Below are 22,123 nucleotides of genomic sequence, written 5' to 3'. Positions count from 1 at the left end.
CTGCTTCCATATCCATCTCCCCATCCAGGGTTTAATTTGTCTCCGGGCTTGCCAGGGCTGTGTAAGTGCTGTGAAAAGTGATATTTGTATGTTTGGTAATGTCACTTTTCACAGCAGACTTAGTAGCTAGCTGGGAGGCTGTGAAAAGTGATATTAACATACAAGTATCACTTTTCACGGCAGCAGATTTACTAGCTCGCAAGGCTAAAAATAACGAAAGCAACCAAAAAAGCAAAAGAAACTACAACAAAAAAGACAAGAACATGCAAAGCACGTTTGTTTGCGTTTCTATTCTGTTTAGGGCCAGTAAAGAATAGAGAAAACTGTACTTTATTTTTATTATTCAGTCTGCAAAAAAAACCCCAAACCCTACGTAAATAAATTACACTGATTTGGACGTGTGTGTATGTGCATATTTGTTTGTTTTTTTCTTAAAGTTAATTAAGTAAGTATTTTAGGAACAAGTGTCAGAGTGGCCACCAGCAAGAGTCACTGCCGCTGGCGAGGGGCCCCTGCGTAACGGTCAGGCTTAAGAAAATTGGGGGAGATGAAAGAACTGCTTGTTGACCTGTGAACGACTGATTCTTGTAACATCGGTGTTGTCCAAAGTCGCAGTGAACACCTTTGTGTAGTGATATCTAGCCGTATTCATTTTCTATGTGGAAAAATTGAGTAGTTTATTTAGACATCATGGACTGGTTTGCTTCATTAATAATGCGTTGTGTAAAGAGTGAATGGAGTCTTTGTATTAATACATTTTGATACATTTGTGTTTTAATGGGGTGGGGGCCCAAATGTTCTTTGTGCCCAGGGCCTCAATAAATTTTAACCCACCTCTGCCTGCTGTGACCCCTAGGCTAGCGCCCAGTCACTGGCAGGGAAACTCTGGGCAACTGAGCGGGGCGAGGGGCAGCAAGGGCCCAGGTCTCAGTGCCCAGTTCTGTGTGTTATCACCACCCCCTTGTAAGAAAGCAGCCTTTGACGGGACACTACAGAGAGTATCAATTCAGGACAAATTGCTTAGAGCAGGGCAGTCACAGCCCAAGGCTGGGGGTCCTTTACTACTAAGGCCCACGAAACCAGCCAAACGGAGAGGACTTCAGTTTTATCCCACTGGCTAACCAGAAGTCAGACACTCCAGTTTCCCAGTATTACCACCAGCACCGCTCCTTATGGGGATGAATGGTTATAAAAACCAATACCCCAGTAACAGGAAAAAGGTTCTCCCGATCCCAAAGGGCCAAGCCCCGGACCCAGGTCAATGTACCAGTCAGATCTTACCCACAAATCACACTGTTGCCAATCCTTTAGAATCTAAAATCTAAAGGTTTATTCATAAAAAGAAAGAAATATAGATGAGAGTTAAAATTGGTCAAATGGAATCAAATACATACAACAATTGCAAAGTTCTTAGTTCAGGCTTGATGGGATTACTGCTGATTTAAACCAATCAAGTCTCTGGACTACAAACATCCCAGCTTGGATGGGTTGTTCGGTCCTTTGTTCAGAGCTTCAGGTTCAAGCACAGTTCCTCCAGAGGTCAGAAGCAGGACTGAAGACAAAATGGAGGGGTTTCCAGGGCCTTTTATATCCTCTGCCATGTGGAAGGACTCATTTGTTCTTTCTGTGGAAAATCACAGCAACAAGATGGAGTTTGGAGTCATGTGGGCAAGTACATGTCCATGCATGACTCAGTTTGCCGCCAGCAGCCATTGCTCACATGCTACCTTGAACGTTCCCAGGAAGGCTCCTCAGATGTGGATTGGAGTCTCCCAAGGTCCATTGTCAGTTAAGTGTTTCCTGATTGGACACTTACGCAGAACAGTCCTTTCTCAAGAAGCCAACTGAATGCTTCACTGATGCTACTTAGAATCAAACACATTGAGATACAAGTACATAGCCAATATTCATAACTTCAAATACAAAAATGATACACACATACAGACAGCATAATCATAACCAGCAACTTACAACCCTTTCATAGACACCTTACTAGACCTCTGTACAAGATTTGGTGCAACTATAGGACCTTGGTTGCAACAATGATCTATACTGTCACAGTTCATGTCAATAACGTCACACCCCTCGTCTTCTCTGCCTGCTGGGTGTGACAGCAGCATCCATATGGAGTAACGCCATCTGCAGCAGGGAACCTTGGTCCTGGTTGCCCAGCGCACCAGGACCGGCAGCTCCAGGCATTTGAACCGGCCAATGGGGTGGTGCTAAAATAACCCAGTGGCTGAAAAATAAAACCAGAATAACAGAAATCCTGTGTGTAGCTGCTTCTAAACCATGTGGGTAGGAGCCCAGCCCCAGCTATGCTGCCTGGGCAAAAGGGCCAGGGATTAGCCCCTGGCCCCGCCCATGTGAGCCTACTGGGGTGTGGGGTGGCACTCACTTTGATGATGGGTTACACAGCTATTTACTAGACAGCAGCAGGATATTGGGGCTCAGGAGTCTTGGGTTTTGCCTCTGTCTTGGGGAGGAGAGACAGTGGTCACAGCCAATGGCTGGGCGGCAGGACTCCTGGGTTCTATTTCTGGCTCTGGGAGGGGAATGGGATCTAATGGGTTATAGAGTCATAGATTTCAAGGCCAGAAGGAACCACTCTGCTCAGTCAGTCTGTCCTGCATAGCACAGCCAGAGATCTTTTAGACAGAGACCTTCTCAGAATACATTAAAGTGGCAGTTATTCTAATACTTAGATTCACCAAGCCAGCAACAAAACAGCTTCCCCAATACCTTACTGGTTACCCAGAAGCCAGAAATACAGTTCCCTTATAGCAACCCAGCCTTCAGCTCCCACCCAGACAGCCAAGTCAAATATGATGAGGATTACTGAAAATCTTAGTTAATTATATAAAAAGTTCTACCAGTCCCAAAGGATCGGACACATTACCCACCAAGTTAATGAATATTTCAGATCTTACCTAAATCCACGCTTACAGCCGATTCTTATCAACTAAACTAAAATTTATTTAAAAAGAAAGGAGAGAGTATCGGGTAGAGATCATTACACATACAGATATGAATAGAGTTCTTAGATCAGTTTCATAGTAGAGATGGTGAGCTTTAGAGTTGAAAAAAGTACTTTCAGAATTAGTCCATGTGTGGCAGTCCAATGTCCAATATCAGGGTGATTCAGGTGGGACTGGAGACATCATTCTTGTGACTCAAACTTCCCCTGATGAAGCTTAAGCAGATCAGAGATGATAGGATCAGGGCCCTAGAGTTCTTTTTATAGTTTTCTAGCAGCCTCTTGACAGCGTGCAGTCCTTGGGTGAACAATAGGCAATTATCCCAGCTTTGAAGGAGACCTCCTATTTCCTAAGCATCACCGATAATTAGCTACATGGATTAACATAAGGCAACTGCCCATCTTCAGCCATTTACAGGTAGTTTACCACAACCTTCAAAGAGAAATAAGGACGATGATATTACTACATTCACAATTCATCTAAATGTTAACATTTCCTTTTGATCTCTGAATTAACAGAATCCAGCGATAGACAGGAACCATTTGCTTACATTGTCAAACTCTAACAATATGTAAACAGACAAAAAACACAATCATTATCTACTACTATGTCTTTAAAGGTTGAATCTGGGTCAACCAGCCTGCTAGTTGTGTAACCCTTTCTGGCCCTGTGTCACAAACCTAATACCTGGTTTAACAACACTAACACCCAGGCGAGCCAGACTGGTTCCAGCTATGTCTTTGTTAGGGTTCAGTTGAGGCCTAGGGGCCTTGACATGAGCTGGCACCTGGTCTGCCAGCTTCACAGTCTCTATTCCTAGTCTGGGTGATCCCCTGTCTGTTGTAAAGTTCCTTTCTTTACCTCCAAGAGGTTTTGATTACTTGCAGTTCTCTCTGATGGTTTTCCATGGATAGTCTTGGGATGGAGCAAGGCTGGACAACTGAGCCTTGCATTACATCACTGGCCAACCAGGGCAGGTACAACTCTCTCCTGCTTAAACAGGCCGTCACTGAGACATATTATCCCCTGGTGACTGACTTTTACTCCACGTTTATAAAGCATGCTGTCAATATTAATACATTATTCCTTAAATATTACCTGTACATATGTATGTCTTGTAATGAGTATGAATCTTGACAAGTTCTGAGCTTTCTGTAGATACCTTATACGTTACTGTTTATGGAGCAATATCCTGCAAGTCCTGGTTGGCGTAGAGAGTTTGTCAGGTCAGAGGTGAGAGATGTGTGCAAAGAACAGGGGACCCTTTGCCAAGGAGTCTCTATGTCACACCTCCCCTTTCGTTATTACCACCCCTTGGTGCTGCTCATGTAATTCCACTAGCAGCCTTTTCTGTAAGCTTTCGGGTATTATCACTAATGGGCGCCATGGCAAACGACCATTGTCCATGGATAACTCCACTTTCCTGAAATAGCAAGGGCCAGGTTGCTCTTTGATTGTGTGATTTGGCCACCCTGAAAGTGCTTAGTGCATCACCTTAACTAAAGCGGGGTCTGGGGTTGTTTCCAGAGCAATTTCCTTAGCTGTAATAGGGCGGTGAGCCAAGAGACTGTACACACAGGGTTTTCCTCTCTGCTTCCCTGTGTAAAGACACACATGGGACAGCGCCTCTGATGGGGTATGATGCACACCCTACGATAGGCAGCCGAGACCTCAGCCCATCTCTGACGCTCAGCTGCCTCTATCAGTGGAACCCCTGCCTCTGGGCCTAGGGTTTATGATCAGTGATGAGGGCAAACATTTGTCGAAACAGGTCCTCATGGAGTTTCATTACCCCCAAAATGGTGCCGAAAGCCTCTTTTTCTATCTGTGAATAGTTTCTCTCAGCCTTTGAGAACATTCTGGAGTGAATGCTCTGGGGTTTTCACTCCCATCTTCACCAGTGTGTGCAGTGGCAGCCCCAGCGCCTACAGACGAGGCCTCACTCACAGACCAGTGCTAGGGGATCCCGGACTGAAATGTTCCAGGAGCCTGGAATGACTCCGATTCTTTTTTGCGGCCTCAAAACCCTTGTTTTCCTTTTCTGTCCAAACTGGCTTCATATTTGTCCATAACAGCGCGGACATCGGACTGCTTAATGTGGCTCCATTTGGAAGTAGCCTTCCATAGCAGTTTAACGGGGCCAGAAACAATCTAAGGTCCAAGACATTCTGTGCTACTGGTGCATTCTCAGTGGCTTCTCTTTTAACGGGTTTACCCTTCGCCACCTCCACAATGCTCCAAGTGAGTAACCTGATTTTGAAACACTTATCTTTGCAAAAATATAGCATTAGAGTTAACAATCTCTGTAGAACCTCCTCTATCCCTTCTGAATTCCTCTGTTATCAATAGGTCATCAAAATAACCGTCCTCACCATTCACCCCCTGCCGTGCCTGACCGTTACTCTTCGATACACAGCAGGTGCACTAGCTCCCCGCAAGGGGATCATAAGGTCAGCTTTCACACCCAATGGCCCCTTATGTGGCTTCAAGGTCAGATATTTTTTGATCGGGTTCCAGCACGCCCTGCTGGTAGGCTTGAGACAAGTCTAGCCTGGGAAACATCACTCCTGCTGCCAGTTCTGCAAATAAATCTTGTAGTTTAGCAATTGGATATTGGGCCACTTTCAGCCCGGAGTTTATGGTGATGTTATAGTCCCCACAAATTCTTCTGCTGCCATCACTCTTTGGGGTACACACAACTGGGGCAGCCCATTCAATGATCTTGACCTTACACCATTTTGCAATTCCTCCATTTGGTTTTCTGCTGCCTATTGCAGAGCATATGGCACAGGTCTCTGTCACCAATCCACAGGACCGGAGCTATGAGCCCAGCTTTGCAACAGCCTCTGGGAGAACTCCTTATCATAGAATCATAGAATCATAGAATATCAGGGTTGGAAGGGACCCCAGAAGGTCATCTAGTCCAACCCCCTGCTCGAAGCAGGACCAATTCCCAGTTAAATCATCCCAGCCAGGGCTTTGTCAAGCCTGACCTTAAAAACCTCTAAGGAAGGAGATTCTACCACCTCCCTAGGTAACGCATTCCAGTGTTTCACCACCCTCTTAGTGAAAAAGTTTTTCCTAATATCCAATCTAAACCTCCCCCATTGCAACTTGAGACCATTACTCCTCGTTCTGTCATCTGCTACCATTGAGAACAGTCTAGAGCCATCCTCTTTGGAACCCCCTTTCAGGTAGTTGAAAGCAGCTATCAAATCCCCCCTCATTCTTCTCTCACCCTGAATAGTAGCTGGCCTGAGCACACGCATCCAGCATTGGAGCCAGGTTACTCCTGGGTGAACGGCCCTCCCTAGGGGACTGGTGCTGGCCCTGGCCCTCCAACAGCCTTTCCCATGTGTTCCCTGGCCGGCCAGGGCTCTGTTGGCGTCCCCTTTCCCTGAGACCACAGAGCTCTGCCTTGGCCAGAGAAGGTTAAGCTGCCCCTGTGTATTACCACTTTGCCTGCCCTGCCTGTTTTTCCAAGCTGCAGCAAGCGAGTTCCTGGTGAGGTCCTGGTGTGCAGCGAGAATGTCCTGCTGGAGCCATTTCAGCCCAGGGTCTGCGCCCGCATGGGGTGCTGGGGCAGGGCAGCATTGGCAGGAGAGGTTGCAGGGGCAGCACTGGCTTTTGCTACTCTGATGGAATTGGGGGGGGGGGTAGGGGTGCGGGGGGGGGTTGTCCCTCTTGGAGGGAATGAGTGAGTCTGTCTTATCACCCCCTCCTCTCTAGGGACTGGCACCCTTCTTGGACATCCTTCCTCATCTGCCCCAGGCAACACACGGCCTGGGTGGCCTTAACTGGCCTCTCCCTGCCTATGATCTATCTCAGGGGTGGCCACCCTGTGGCTCCAGATCCACATGCGGCTCGTCAGAGGTTAATATGTGGCTCGTTGTATCGGCACCAACTCCAGGGCTGGAGCTACTGGCGCCAACTTTCCAGTGTGCTACAGGGTGCTCACTGCTCAACTCCGGGCTCTGTCCCAGCCCCCAGCCCCCAGCCCCCAGCCCCCAGCCCCCAGCCCCACTCCACTCCTTCCCCCAAGGCCCCCGCCCCTTCCCCGGAGTCTGCCGCGCCCTTGCTCCTCCTCCCCCCTCCCCCGCGAGCCTTCTGCACGCCACAGAACAGTGGATCGCGGCGGGCGGGAGGCACAGGGATGGAGAGTTAGGCGCTGATCGGCGGTGCTGCTGGCGGCTGGGAGACACTGGGGGGCGGGGGGGGGGAGCTGACGGGGGACTGCTGACGTGTTACTGTGGCTCTTTGGCAAGGCACATTAGTAAATTCTGGCTCCTTCTCAGGCTGGTCACCCCGGTCTATCTGCACAGGAGCGAGGAGATTGCTCCCTAGCCAGGTGGAGAGAGGCACAGTTTTACGCAAGCTGGCACGCGAACAATAGCAGTGTGGCCCCAGTGTGCGGGTGGCCGCCAGAGTACAATCCCGCTCACCCCCAGGGAACATACTCAGGTGGGAGTCAACCGGCTGCCGTGGCCGGGCTGCCATTGGAAGCAGGAGAACTCCTGTGTACCTGTCTGCCCATGCTGGGAGGCAGCCCCTGCATCTCAGTACAGGCCTGACCCCCAGTGCCCAGCCCTGTCCTGAGCTGGAAATTGCCCACTTCCACAGTGCGAACTGGGACTCTCTCCTCCACACCCCACACTCTGCACGGCTGGCAGGGGCTTGGGGTCTGAGTCATGGTGCCTGTGTTCTTGGGCAAAGCATCTCCGGTCTGTGTCTGGTGATAGACAAGGAGGTGACTTGGAGGGCAGGTGCAGAGGGCCCATCTGCCCTGGAATGGGGCAGGGACACCCCTGGCTCAGGAGGTGAGTGGGCAGGGTCTGGACTCTGCCTGGGACCTTTCTCCTTGGCAGATGTCAAGCAGCAACACTCCTGCCCCAAACAGTGGGACTAGCACTGGTGGGGAGCCGCACAGGACCAGCTGCTCCCCAGGTGTGTCTGCAGTTCAGGTCAAGGGCAGTAGGGTGAGGATCAGTGAGGGAAGGGCCAGCCCCATGTTCCCCGTGACCTGTGCTCCCAGCCAGGAGGTAACAGGGTGGCTGGGAGGGTGCTGTCTTGGGGAGGTGGGGTGGGGGGAATGGGGCCCTCTGTGAGGGAGGGAAACTATTGGGAGGGTGAGGAAGGAGATCTGTGGTGCTGGGGGGTCATGGGAGCTGGGCATGGTGGACCCTGGCTTCCCCCAAAGGGCACAGCATAAAGGTCTCTGCTTGTTCTCAGGCACCTTTCTGGGACGGCCTGGGACCAGGGCTGGGAGCAGACAAGGGGCAGAGTGAGTCCGAGCCCCAGGATGAGCAGGAGGTCTAGTTCCTTGCTGGGGCCCCTGGCAGTTTGTCCTCCGCAGCCTGGCAGTCGCTGGAGCGAGCAAGTTCCCAGCCTCTCAACCCATCGTGCTACCCCTGCCACCCACGTTCAGAGAGCTCCCCCTTCTGGTGCTGACCACTGACTGGACAAGGACCTGAAGAGACCCTCCCCACCAGCACCATTTCCTGGGGGCTGGGGACACTTCCCTAGTGCAGGGCACCTTGGCTGGCATCCCAGTCAGAGTCCTCCCCAGGACCCCCACTTGCCCCAGCAGGGTGCCCCTCCCCTCTGACTTGGGAATGTTAAATCCAGCATCCAGGTCATGTTCCAGCTCCAAGGATCCCCCATCTCCCATGGGTACCTTCTTCCCAGATGTGGTCCTGGGTTTGGCAGAAGCCTCTCCAGAGCCCAGCGGCCCTTTGGGGTGTGTCTGGGAAGGTGTGGCCTCCTGGGGCCTGCCCAGGACACAGTGTCCCAGGATTGCTGGAGACTTGCCCTCCACTTCAACGTCCTTTCTACTTCTGCACTGTTATGTGCCCCTTGAACAGCTGTCAGCCTCACTGCAGTGGTGGCTGCATTTCAGTGGTGGGCCAGTGGTCCCCGCACACACTGCACACTCAGCAAAGCGTGTTGGGATGGAAGGTGCTATAGAGAGACCTTTATGCCCAGATGTTGTGGGGAGCAGCCATTGGGCTGGGCCCATGGGCTTTGATGGCAGCATCAGCCTGCCTGCTGGCGCTGAGGCTCTGTCTGCATCTCTCTCCACACAGGATGCAGCGTTTACAGCCGTGCTGCCCAATCTTAAGCTCTTTGTGGAAGATCAGCTCCAGACCAGCATGGTGAGGAGGGGGGCTGGGGGAGTTATGCCTTGGAGTTGGGGCCAGGTGTGGTGTCTCCTGGAGGGATTGTGTTCCTGGGGGATATGGAGCAGTGTAGTGGTCCCTCTCATGGGCAGTGGAAGTGCTGGCCCGCTGTCATAGCAGACGGTCCCGGGCCCAAGGCAGCACAGCTCCTGGTGGGATGGGAGGCTCTGGTACTTGCCCAGGAGGTGGGTGGAGGGGCTGATGGGGTCAGACACTGTTCTTGGACTGGGGGAGGGGCTGGGAAAGAATTTCCCCCTGGTTTGAGCTGTGGGGAGCCTGCTGGCTTTCAGTTCCTCTAGTGCTGCGTGTGGCTGCCCTGCCCCGCTCACATTGGTCCCTCCGCCAGCAGGGGTGGGGTGTGTGGCAGGCGGGAGTAGTCACTAGCCGAAGGGCAGGCTGCGGGGGGTTCTCCCTCCTCTCCCAAGACCTGGCCAGGGGCAGCCTTGCTGATGGAGCAGCCAACCCAGCTACTGTACAGCCCGGGCACCCTGCAGTGCAGCCTCCCTCCCTGTGGTGTGGCCCATGCAGTCGCAGCCTGTGCAGGTCAGGTGCTTGGCTTGTGGTGCTGCACTATGTGCTGGGACCGGTTGTTCCTAATTCACAGGGTCTGGGGTCTGTGCCGCGCCCTTTGCAGAGCATCCTGGGGTGAGCCCTGTAATGCGTCAGATCCCAGGGGTCACATTGTCTCCGCAGGGCAAGCCACACAGCCTCAGCACCTCTGAGCCTGGGCCTCTGGGCTCCAGCGTCCCCTGCTGCTCACAGTGAGCTCATGTTTGGGGACATTTTCCCTGTCAGGGATTGCTGCATAAGCTAGTACCTGCAGTGACACTGTGCGGCCTTTCCAGAGCGGGGGTAGTTACTAATCCCCTGCAATAGGGTGTTGGGGACCCTTAGGTTAGCATGAGACAGGTGAGCATGGGACAGTTTGTCTTGGTGGGAGCCAGGGCTGTGCCACATCCTGATCCTTTGAGCTCCATCCTCGTGGTCTCCCCATTTGGAGTCTCTGCTCCCAGAAGCACCCTGCAGCCATCTGTTCCCTTGGTCTCCGGCCAGGCTGAATGCCCATGCCCAGCCTGCCTCAGCTTAACTGTGAACGGCCCAGTCCTTGGGGCTCTGTGGTCTCTTTGGGATCCTACACCACAGGGCAGGTGTGACAAAATGGGAATTTTTGGTAATATTTTGGAGTCCCGCTTGCCTCAGTTTCCCTTATATTTTGCATGGCTACCCAGTGGGGGAAAAGGATTGTTTGCTCTCAGGGCAGACTGAGAGACATGAGGGGGAGGGGGAGGGGTGTGTGTGTGTGTCCTTGCTGTCTGAAGGGACCGAAGTGGTCATTAGACAGGACTGGCTGAGGCCGACCCATATCAGTGGAAAACTCCGGTCACCAGGACATGGATAACTGGCAACCAGTGCCCCACCGCCTCTGAGCAGGGAAGCTGAGCAGAGACCCTGGCTCGAGACCAAAGGACTGGGTGGTAGGAGGTGGGGGGAAAAGAGTACGCTTCTGGAAGAGGCTGGGAGCTCTCACTGCTTGGCCCAAGGAAGGAAGTCAGAGACAGCTGGCATGGCATTGCTCTGGGCTAGCGGGAACTGCCTGTGCTTTAACGCTTATGGTGAAGCGAGCACTTCCCATGCTGGGTTCCAGCTGCCGAATCAACCCGCCTGGGTGAGTGTCTCTGGTGCATTGGTCCCTGCGGAGTGGACTCTACCAGGAATCTCTCCATTGGACTCGCTGAGCAGATCTCAAGGGGTGAAGCCGGAGTGCTGCCAGCACCGCAGCAGTTCGGCCTCAGGAGGGGGTGAGGCTCCGTGGCCTGCCCTGGAGGAACCTTGGCAGCAGAGGTGACATGTGGGGGTATCATGCCATATGCCCTGTGGGCTGCAGCACGGCCTCCCAGTCACTCACTGTGCCTTCTTCAGTGCCATGCAGGGCCACTTCCCAGCTCAGAACCAGCTCCTGCCTGCCCCCCGCCCACCCTCCTCTGCCAGCCCCACCTTTGGCCGCAGGCTCCTGGTCCTGCCTGGCCTTTGGCCGTGGGATCCAGATCCCCATGCTCTATTCCTGGCTCCGGGATGGACTCCGTGAGGTTGGACACTGGTGTTGGTGCAGCCCCGGCGCACACACGTGCCCACACAACTGCAGGAGGTTAAATGCCAAGGCTTCCCTGCTTCTCTCTCCCTGAGTCATCCTCCCTGTCACAGAGCTACAGGGTCTAGCCTATGCCTACCCCCCTGGACCCAGTCCCTTGGGACTGACCCCTTCAGTGTGATGGGTCCCAAGGACCACACAGTTACACAGGGTAGGCCCAAAACGTGGTCCTTGGGTGCCAGCCCTGCCTGTCTGCAGGAAATTTGGCTGAGCCAGAGTGACGGGTTGGATCACAGAAACCCCCTTGGGGTTGCCAATTGATGTGCCAAGACTACTTCTGCCCCTGCTTTCCTGCCCTGGCAGCTTGGGACTTCAGTGCCCTACCCGGTTTGAGCCAGACCTACTAGCCTGCTGCAAACCCAGACCCAGGTCTGAACCACGTCCCCTAACAGCTGTAGGTTCAATTGAAAACAGGTTAGGAAGTGTTCCTGTCTTTAACACTCAGATGCTCAACTCCCAACGGGGTCCAAACCCCAAATAAATCCATTTTACCCTGTATAAAGCTCATACAAGGTAAACTCATTAATTGTCCGCCCTCTATAACACGGATAGAGAGATACGCACAGCTGTTTGCCCCCCCACATACTAATACATACTCCAGGTTTATTAATAAAGTAAAAAGTGATTTTATTAAATACAGAAAGTAGGATTTAAGTGGTTCCAAGTCGTAGCAGATAGAACAAAGTGAATTACCAAGTAAAATAAAATAAAACATGCAAATCTATCTCTAATACAGTAATACAACTAAATACAGATAAAATCTCACCCTCAGAGATGTTTCAATAAGTCTCCTGGCTAGAGTGAGGAGGGTGGGACTGGGCATCAGGACTCCTGGGTTCTCTTCCAAGCTCGGAGAGGGCTTGTGGGTTAAAACAGAGAGCCAGGATGCCTGGGTTCTGTACCTCTCCAGGTGCCTCTCTCTTGGATGCCAGGCAGCCCTTGGCTGGGAGGGCAAAGGACTCCCCTACCTGGTCTCTACTGTGGCCTGTGTGTTCTTCTCTAGGTGGAAGCCCTGACCCGGCAAACCCGAGCCACCACCCTCCATGCCGAGAGAGACATAGAGCTGGCCAAGCTGCCCGAGGGCACCCTGAACAATATTAAGTGCAGATACTTCCTGCAGGGAGGGATGGGAACAGCCCATCCCCATGCCTCAGCTGGCCACGCTGTGGGTGCTGCTGTCCAGGCAAGGGCAGGCCGGGGTGGGGGCAAGTTGTGGTGATGCAGGAGCTCTGTCCTCTTGGGGAGAAAGCTGCTCAAGAGCTAGGCCTGAGAATCACACCACCACCACGAGGAGGCAGGTCTACATGACTGGGGACTCCCCTACTAAGAAGAACAGACAGGCCTGTCACCAGAGCTGATCCGGAGCACAGGATGAGCTGTCTGCCAGGAGCTAAGATTCAGGATGTGGATCTGAGGCTGAAGAGGATCCTAATGGGAGCAGGAAAGAATCCACTGATTGTCCCTCATGTGGGAACAAATGACACTAGATTCTCGCATCAAGGGAGACTGTGCCAGGCTAGGGAAGATGCTTAAGGAAATGGAGGCTTCGGTGATCTTCCGTGGGATTCTCCCCTCCCTAGAGGAGGAGAGTGAAGGCAAGACGAGATGATCAACAGAGGACTCAGGCAGTGGTGCTAGGAGGAGGGCTTTGGGATGTTTGACTGCTGGGAGGCATTCACGAGCAGAGGACTGTTCTCATGGGATGGACCGAAACCTGAGTAGGGAAGGAAATAGCCTTTTGGGATGGAGTTGGTGCAACTGGTTAAAAGAGCTTTAAACTAGGAACTCACAGGAGATGGTTGGGAGATGCTCATGTAATCTCCATGCCTGATTCTAATATTGACCAGAAGGAAAAAATCAAGAAGGACGGACACAGCAATGGAGAAAGGACCAGCAGTGGGTAGGAGAATGGACATTTAGAGGAAGGACAGTGCCGATACCATTCAGGAAGGCGATATTGGAAGCAGAATGACTGTACCCAATTGGGCGAGGAATGTGGGTGAAGCCAAGCAGCAGCAATTAAGATGCCTGTACACCAATGCAAGGAGGCTGGGTAACAAAACGGAGAAACTAGAGCGACTGATACAGGAAGTGAAACCAGATGCTCTAGGGATAACAGAAACCTGGTGGAATAGGCATGACTGGAGTACAGGGATTGAAGGGTATGTGCTGTTCACGAAAGACAGAAACAAAGGCAAAAAAGAAAACCCTTGAGTCATCAGTTTACCCATAAACAAATCTAGTGTTCTCCCTTGAACTATTGTATTTTCTCTACAAAACCCCCTACCTATGCCCAAGTAAGGGTTCTGATGTATAGACCCAAACTCTGCATCAGTTCCACTGGGATTCCATCTCCTGACTGATCGTGCTGGGGGCTCTGCCTGTCTCCAGCACTCAGGACCCTGAGCTACCACCATCACCTGGGAACCCTGCCGAGTTCAAGCCTCATGGAGTGGGTGAGATTCCCCCCCCTCGCCCCTCCGTTTTCTTTTCTTCCTCAGGTATTAACCTTTCAAATGTAACTGTTATGTTTGTTTAGCCCTCCTTGTGTAGTTATCACTATTATTCAATAAACAACTTTTATGGTTCAGCTGGTTGCCTCTCTCTCTCTCTCTGAATTTTACTCTTTGGTGTTTTCCCCTTCCCCCCATTTACTCTGCAGCAACCCTTCTTTTACCTAAGCTAAAGATCCCAGTAGCGCCCAAAAATACTGTGGGGTTTGCTCATGAAGTGGGTTACTACCAGTACAATTGTAACGTGAAAGTGGGATAGGGATGTGTTAAACTTGGGGCACATAAGGGGGATGGGAAGCTGGAAGTGCTGCGTAACCCAGCCCAGTGAGCACAGGGACATACGAGAGGATCAGCTGGAGAGGGCTGATGGACCTGGTCCGCTCAGACTTGCTCTGCTAGTGTGTGCGTGCGTGCGCGCTCGCTCATCTAGTTCTAGGGCTGGAGGGACCCAGCCCTGGGGAACCGAGGTCCTGCAGGGTAGCTCCATTGGGAGGGCACTTGCAGAAGGAAGGAGTAGAGCTCCATAGGAACACACAAGTGACATAAGCAGCACAGTAATAGAATTACAGAACCCCTCCCTCCCCAGAAGAGTAACCCTAATCAATGAGCCTACCAGATGTGCCTGTTACTTTGGGGTCACAGCATGCAAAAAGCCTTTTTCCTTCCTCATGAAAGTTGGATCCAAGGCACGGTGGTTAATGATGCTGGGAGATTACTTTAGGTGGAAAAACTGCTGTAATAGTTGATTTTAGCCTGTTAATGTTAAATTTAGACTAAGAAGTGTGTTATGATTTTCATTTTGTATGTAACCAGTTCTGTTTCCATTATCCTGACTCAGTCCCTCTTAACCTTTGATAATAACTTTAGGATTATTCCACTCTACATATATCTCAGTGCTGCGAGGTTATCAAAGATCTGATCCTGAGCTGTACCAATCACACTGTTTGGATTTTGTTCCCTTGGGGACAGCTAACCTGGTAATTTCTGTGAGTGTCCTATGACTGTAACCTGATGCTACTGGGGGACACTTTCAGAGAGGCTTGGGGGCTGTGGTGCAACTACTGTTACCGTGCAAGGCAGAGCAAGGGCTGGCAGAGCCCTGTGGAGATTGGTAGGATGGCTAACAGACTGGTGATATTATGCTTGACTAGATATCAGCTCCCTGAGAAAATCTTCCTCTCGCTGGATGGGTAACAAGGTGACTCAGAGCCCTGGGCAAGCCAAGAAAGCTGCACACATACCCCTGTCACCTGCTTTCCCTCCTCCAGATGCCTCTTTATCTTAACATATTTGAGGTTTGGCTAAGGACTGTTCTAAAGAGGACCCTGATCAACTTCTTCTCCATGTGCACTGGAAGTAGGAATCAGCTTAATCTGCAGCAAGGGAGATTTAGGATAGATATTAGGAAAAACTTTCTAACTATAAAGATAGTTCATCTCTGGAACTTGCTTCAAAGGGAGGTTGTGTAATCCCCATCTGTCAAGGTTCCTTCCCCACTCTGAACTCTAGGGTACAGATGTGGGAACCTGCATGAAAAACCCCCTAAGCTCATTTTCACCAGTTTAGGTTAAAACTTCCCCAAGGTACAAACTATTTTACCTTTTGCCCCTGGACCTTATTGCTGCAACCACCATGCGTCTAACAAATATACAACAGGGAAAGAGCCTGCTTGGAAACGTCTTTGCCCCCAAAATCCTCCCAAACCCTACAGCCCCTTTCCTGGGGAAGGCTTGATAAAAATCCTCACCAATTTGCATAGGTGAACACAGACCCAAACCCTTGGATCTTAAGAACAAGGTAAAACCAATCAGGTTCTTAAAAGAAGAATTTTAATTGAAGAAAAAAATAAAAGAATCACCTCTGTAAAATCAGGATGGTAAATACCTTACAGGGTAATCAGATTCAAAACATAGAGAATCCCTCTAGGCAGAACCTTAAGTTACAAAAAGACACAAAAACAGGAATATACATTCCATTCAGCACAACTTATTTCATCAGCCATTTAAACAAAACAGAATCTAACGCACATCTAGCTAGATTGCTTACTGACTTTTTACAGGAGTTCTGACCTGCATTCCTGCTCTGGTCCGGGCAAAGGCCACACAGAGACCAAGAGAACCCTTTGTTTTCCGCCCCACCCTCCAGCTTTGAAAGTATCTTGTCTCCTCACTGGTCATTTTGGTCAGGTGCCAGCGAGGTTATCTTTAGCTTCTTAACCCTTTACAGGTGAAAGGGTTTTTTCCTCTGGCCAGGAGGGATTTAAAGGTGGTTAGCCTTCCCTTTATATTTATGACACCATCATTGGAAGTTTTTAAGAACCCATTAGACAAAGAACTGTAAGGGAGTCTAAGTATAGTGCTGGACTGGGATGATCTTTCTAGGACCCTTCCAGCCCTACATTTCTAGGATTCTCTGAACTGTGGAGTTTAACTGGTGAGCCCTACAGTGAACTGACCCTTCAGCCTTCACCCAGCTCTAGTCCAATGTGAATTATTAACAAAATGAGCTGGTCCCTGATATGGAGAAGTCACAAGACCAGTCAGCACAGCAGGACATACCCTATCAGAGATACCCAGTGACAGTCGTTCCCTTGTAGTGCAGTGGGGGAAGTTAGGGAATCCTATGGGTCCTCTCTGATAAAGTCTTGCAGTATACAAACAGGGACTTGGCTTAGAAAAGCAGAGATGCCTTCCCACACACACTATTAAAGGCACCTATCCTAAGTCTGTAAGTAAACAGATGCAGTTCACAGATAGCCTTCTGACCCAGAAATAGGCTAGACAGGAGGGAGGCTAACTCACCAGAACACAGTCCGTGCCACTTACAAGCCAGAATTCATCAGCAACACTGAATTCCCAGAAAAACAAAGAAGAGAATATGATTAAGAACCAGACCCCAGATCACGAACTATAGAGATTAGATCTAGCTTTGTGAGGATCCCGAAAGAGTGGTTAGAGACCCCAGAGAGGCACTGAGGTCTTCTTCCATCTCCGTGGAGAACGGGCAAGGGAAGAAGCCCGCACATCATGGTTACAGTGGACAGGCAGGAAGCCCCAATTTCTCTGAAAGAAGAAATCAGGCCTCTGAGCAATTGAAGCAGATACTTTAAACAGTTTCGTAGGAAATGTGTGCACAGTAAATACAAAGTCTGGGGCTGAGTTATTTACATCTGACCTTGTTTGTGAGATACATGGCCAGCACCTGAAAAAGAAATGTGAAGAGTCATCAGTCTTTTGTAGAGTGCCCCTTACTACACATAAACAGAGTGGAGAATACTAGGGAACAATAATATGATGACATGGACCGGGAATAAGCTGCTAGATACGGTATAGAAAGCAATCACCAGAACAGGAAAGACTACAAGATTAGGAGAACCCATATTACTTAATATTGTGGCTTTTGAATGAGCAGAATGTGTCAATTCAACAGGGGTCTCTATTGATTTCCTTCCAATATCCAACTGTTAGAGGAACATTGTCTCCCCATTGAGAGCTGCAAGCAATAACATCCCAGACTCCCTCTGCCTTTCGCCCTCCTCTGCTAACTGAGGAATCCTCACAGGCCCTGAACCCAGGGGGCCAGTAAACTGGAGAATGAGGTGGTGATGGAGACTAGAAACCTGACCATTCAGTGACCTTTTTATATGGAGGTGGAGGATCACAGTAGCTAACTTGGGAGGATGAGTTATATCTGCTGAGTGCCTTCTCTGAAGGGCAGAGCATCCTTATCTCCCAACAACATCAGTGGGAGTTTGAGAACACTCAGCAACTCATAGGATTGGGCAATACAAATACAAAGGCTTTGGTTGACTAAAGTTAAGCACTAAAATCTGCAGTTAGATGCCTAAATACCCATTATAGCCACCTGCAGTGGTGTTGATTAGGGCACCTAAATCAATGGGGGCTGTGGGAAGCGGTGCGGGGGTGAGGGATGTGCTGGCCACGGCTTTCTGCAGCCCCCATTGGCCTGCAGCGGGGAACCGCGGCCAGTGGGATCCGCGATCAGCCAAACCTGCGGACATGGCAGGTAAACAAACTGGCCCGGCCCGCCAGGGGGCTTACCCTGGGGGGCTGCGTGCCAAACGTTGCCGACCCCGGTACTACAGCAATCTCCCGTGCAGCAATGGCTGTTACAAGACAGCATCATTTAGAACAACCCAGAGTCTAAAGCGCGGGTGTATTTGAGGATCTGGGCCCGTACTTGGCTGTTTCTATAGTAATGACCCCTGAGCAAGCAGTGTAATGTACATGCTTATCACTGAGCTTGTCCAGAGGCTGCACGTCCATCAGAATGACTAGATGTCCTGATGTGTAATAAAAACACTTTGAGTCATAAAAAAAATCAACCCAGCCTACTTTACAGGGCCTGATCCTTCTCTCCCTTACAGCATCTGAGCAGTAGGATAATGGCTAATACGGGCCAGTATTATGGTTGTTGTATTATATTTATAAAAAGTATAATACTGGCCAGTATTATAGTTGCTGTATTGTGTTATAAAACAACAACAAAAAAATAGAAAAATAAAAAATACAAATTAATGTTTTTAATTAATTTGGGGGAAAGAATTTACAGCACAGTACAAGAATTTAAAACATTGAAAACATTCCTTTCTTTCTCTCCAGGATTATAGTCTCTTTTGTTCCAATTTTGGGTAGTGGGAGCGAGTAGTATAAGGGCCCTACCATCAATCAAACATTAACCCCACCTCTTGACCCCGTAAGCCCTGCACACAGGTCACTGGAAGTCCCACCTCATGGGAGTATTACTTCCGGGGTCAAGGCGGACACATGTCTGGAAGCAAGGTGTGTCATGTGACCCCTGTAAGAACTCCTCCCACTGTCCTCTGCTGATCAGGATGGATTTTGCCCCGTCAGGAACACCTCAAGAGAAGATTTGACCAATCAGGGGGAGTTCCGGGGTTTGTGTGACCCCTCTAAGAGCTCCTCCCACTGCCCTCTACCAATCAGGAGGTGTTTCAGCCGCTGGGGACCACCCCGAGAGGAGATTTGTCCAATTGGGGGGAATTCTGGGGTGGGGTGACCCGTCAGGAAGTGGCTCATGTGACCCCTCTAAGAACTCCTCCCACCACCCTCTACCAATCCCAATGGGTTTTGGCCACAGAGGACAGCCCCGAAAGGAGATTCGACCAAAATAGGGTGGGTTCTGGGACGGGGTCAACCGCCCAGAAGAGGGGCGTGTGACCCCTCTAAGGACTCCTTCCAACGCCCTCTGCCAATCAGAGTGCAGCACCATCACCTCATAAGTCCCAGCGCTGGGAAGAGGAGGCCATCTCTTACCAAGAAGACGTGTTTTAGAAATTTTGGAAAGGCTGAGAGGAAATGTGGACTCTTTTACCACCCCTGTGAGAACTTAGGACTTTGTTTTAGCCCTGAGGACCTTTGGAGTTGTGTGGAGAAAGCACTACAGCAGCGACAGTTCTGAAGAGGATGAGAGAGAAGCCAAGGGGATTCCTTTGGCCCAGCCATTGATGGATATGCCAGAATCCGAACCTGAAGCCCAACTGCTCATGAGACACCTCCATGAGCATGGTGGCCTCTCGTCATCTGTCACCCTGGAGGAGGAAGGCTATCATGGCTCGAGGGAGGCACTGGCAGACAAGGTGAATGGAAAAGACGTAGCTCAGGTAAATGAATGACTAAGAAGCGACGGTCGATGATTGGGTGTAATGGGGTTAGGAACCAGGGGTTGTGTAAATCTAAAAACAAACAGTGGGAACTTACACTTGTTTCTTGTCTGAAAATCTCTCGACAGCTTGACGATGCCTTTCTAGAAGACCCGGAGGCCCTGGATGGCGTTGCATCAAGCAGCGAAGGTGAACCAGGCCCACCTTGTGTTTGCTCAACACCGCTAGAAATTGTTGAAGATGACTCCGAGGGGGACGGCTATGAGGAGTTTAGGAGAAGGCTTGGCATGGAACTCGCTGAGCCAGTGCCACGTCACGAGCGTAAAAATGTTATGCGGACTATTGTACGCGTTGCTGTTTATGCTGTTCTTCATCACTGTCTTAGGGAAAAGCTTTTTGAAAATTGTGAGGGCTGTGTCATAGATGCCCCAGCCCAATGGCACCATGACTGTGACTTGGACTTCAATGGCTAGAAACTGCAAGCTCTGGGGCCTGTGTGCTGAGCTGTCTTTGGAAAGCTTATTGAACACTATTATTGCCATAGGTTATGTTATGCAACGTCTGTGCCTAACCCAAGAACATTTAGCGCAAGGGGTGACCTTGAGAAATGCTGTGCAATTCAGTGGAGGCCCTGACTGTGTTTTAAAGAAAATGTCCAAACCAGAAGATGCCTGCTTACAGCGTTACATTGACTGTCTGGTCCACACAAAAAGTGACAGAACCCTGCTTAAGAAAAAGACTATTTGTAAGAAATCTAAAAGGATTAATTTAGAGAATGATGAGGGGACAAACATGCAATACAAAACTTGGTCACTGTACATTTTAAAAAAATCGAATGAAAAGGGCTTTGTGATTATCTGTGTTTCTGTTAGAAGGTCTCTGGCCCTTAAGTGAGCTAAAAGTTTTTATGGAGCATCTGGGTTTGTTTTCAAGAAGCTGTATGACTTTTAAATTAAAAAAATGGTTTGTGAGAACCTAGGTCTTGTGTCTTTGTGTAAAAGAGACCCATTTACAGCAAAAAGCTGTGAAGTGGGAGGGGAACAAATCCTAAAAATGTGTTTACAGTGTAACCCTTCTGCCCAGAGTTGGCAACAACAGGGGCTAGGTTCAGTATCTAGGAGTTCCATTCCAGTAACACAATGCAAAACCAGGTCAAGCCTCCACCAGTGGGGCACTGAAGCTCCCCTATGACAAGTTGAAATCACTGAATACTGTGTTAAGTAGTAGGGGGCCTCAGAGCTGGGGCACCATGAACCCAAAGTGAATTCAGCTCTGCAGTCTGTAACCAAACTCTTAATAGAATCAAAATTATCTCTGACATTACACAATGGAGAGAAAGTGCAATTGGTGTTTGGGGCCCTCAGAAGGGGGCTCACACCATTAGGCACAAACCTCCATCCTCAAAAACTCTCTCAATTCACTGGGTTTTGGAATCCTTGTCCCTTGCCTAGCGAGTGCTACTTAGTTGATGGCGAGTCCCTCCGTCATAAAAGGCCAAGGACAGTTCCACTGTCCTTGATTCACATAATCAGGATAACGACACTTTATTCTTCCTGCCCCAAGAACAGAGAAACTGGGGATCCCACAGCAGCCAAAGTGAGCATTTGGGCTCCTGTGGGCTCATGCTAGGCGGGGTGGGTGTGCCTGTGCAAACGAGATCAGCTCCTGAAGTCCTTTTCCACAACTCACCACCAGATGTCAGGGTAGAGCTCATCCTGCCTCTGCTGACAACACGAAAACAAAACAGGGATGGTTCAGACATGTGTTTGAGTACAACAGAGTTGACTCATCCTGTTGAACTGAATGGTTTTAACCACACCCCCACTGAATAGCGAAGGTAACTGTGATTCCTTACCCTTGTTGCTATAGGGATAAATTTGATGGGTGTGCACCCATAGTAAGGGAGGTGGGTGGGTGAGTTCGGATTAATATGAAATGAAATAAAACCTCAGGAATTCGCAGATGCTATTGGGCAGTTTAAAATATAATCCCTGGAGTTGGTAGAGCACTACTGGACAGTTTAAAGGACCCAGGAACTGGCAGAACTCTATTGGACAGTTTAAATATGACCCAGGAGTTGTTTGAATGCTATGGGTCACTCTTTCTAGCAATTCAAAGCCATTAAAAGTTTAAAATACTATATTTACCAAAAAACCCCAACCAACCAACCAAAAAACCCCACCACACACACACACACACACGGGTCTAACCCAAAACTGAAATGTTTGAAGGGTTCACAAACCTTCACCATGCTTTAGAACAAGCATTTGCTCGAAAGACAAACAAACATTTAAAAGCTGTGGGTGCTTATTATGGTTGTGATACAACCATTTTATTTCAACCCCCCACCCCAAACTTTAAGCATGAAAGAAACATGTTTAAAAAAACAAGCCCCAAAGACATTTACTGAGATCTGCAAAGGGTCCCATGCGCCCTGTTTTTAACTCTGAAAATATATATTCTATTATATCACTCGTTGGCCATGCTGTCTTAGTAAATAATGGTGCCTATGTTTATTGCAGAGTGATCTGTTTAGCATGGAACCAGTAACTTTAAATTGCATTTCATCACCGGGCCAAGGTAAAAACCATTTTAACTGTAGTTTTGCTTAATAACTTCAGGTATTACACAGGTTGGATAGGGATTTGGGGGTAATACTAACT

Source organism: Natator depressus, chromosome 20 (genome assembly GCF_965152275.1).
Source record: "Natator depressus isolate rNatDep1 chromosome 20, rNatDep2.hap1, whole genome shotgun sequence".
Classification (NCBI taxonomy): Eukaryota; Metazoa; Chordata; order Testudines; family Cheloniidae; genus Natator; species Natator depressus.
The sequence above is the reverse complement of the archived record's forward strand: the minus strand, read 5'-3'. Positions refer to the sequence as shown.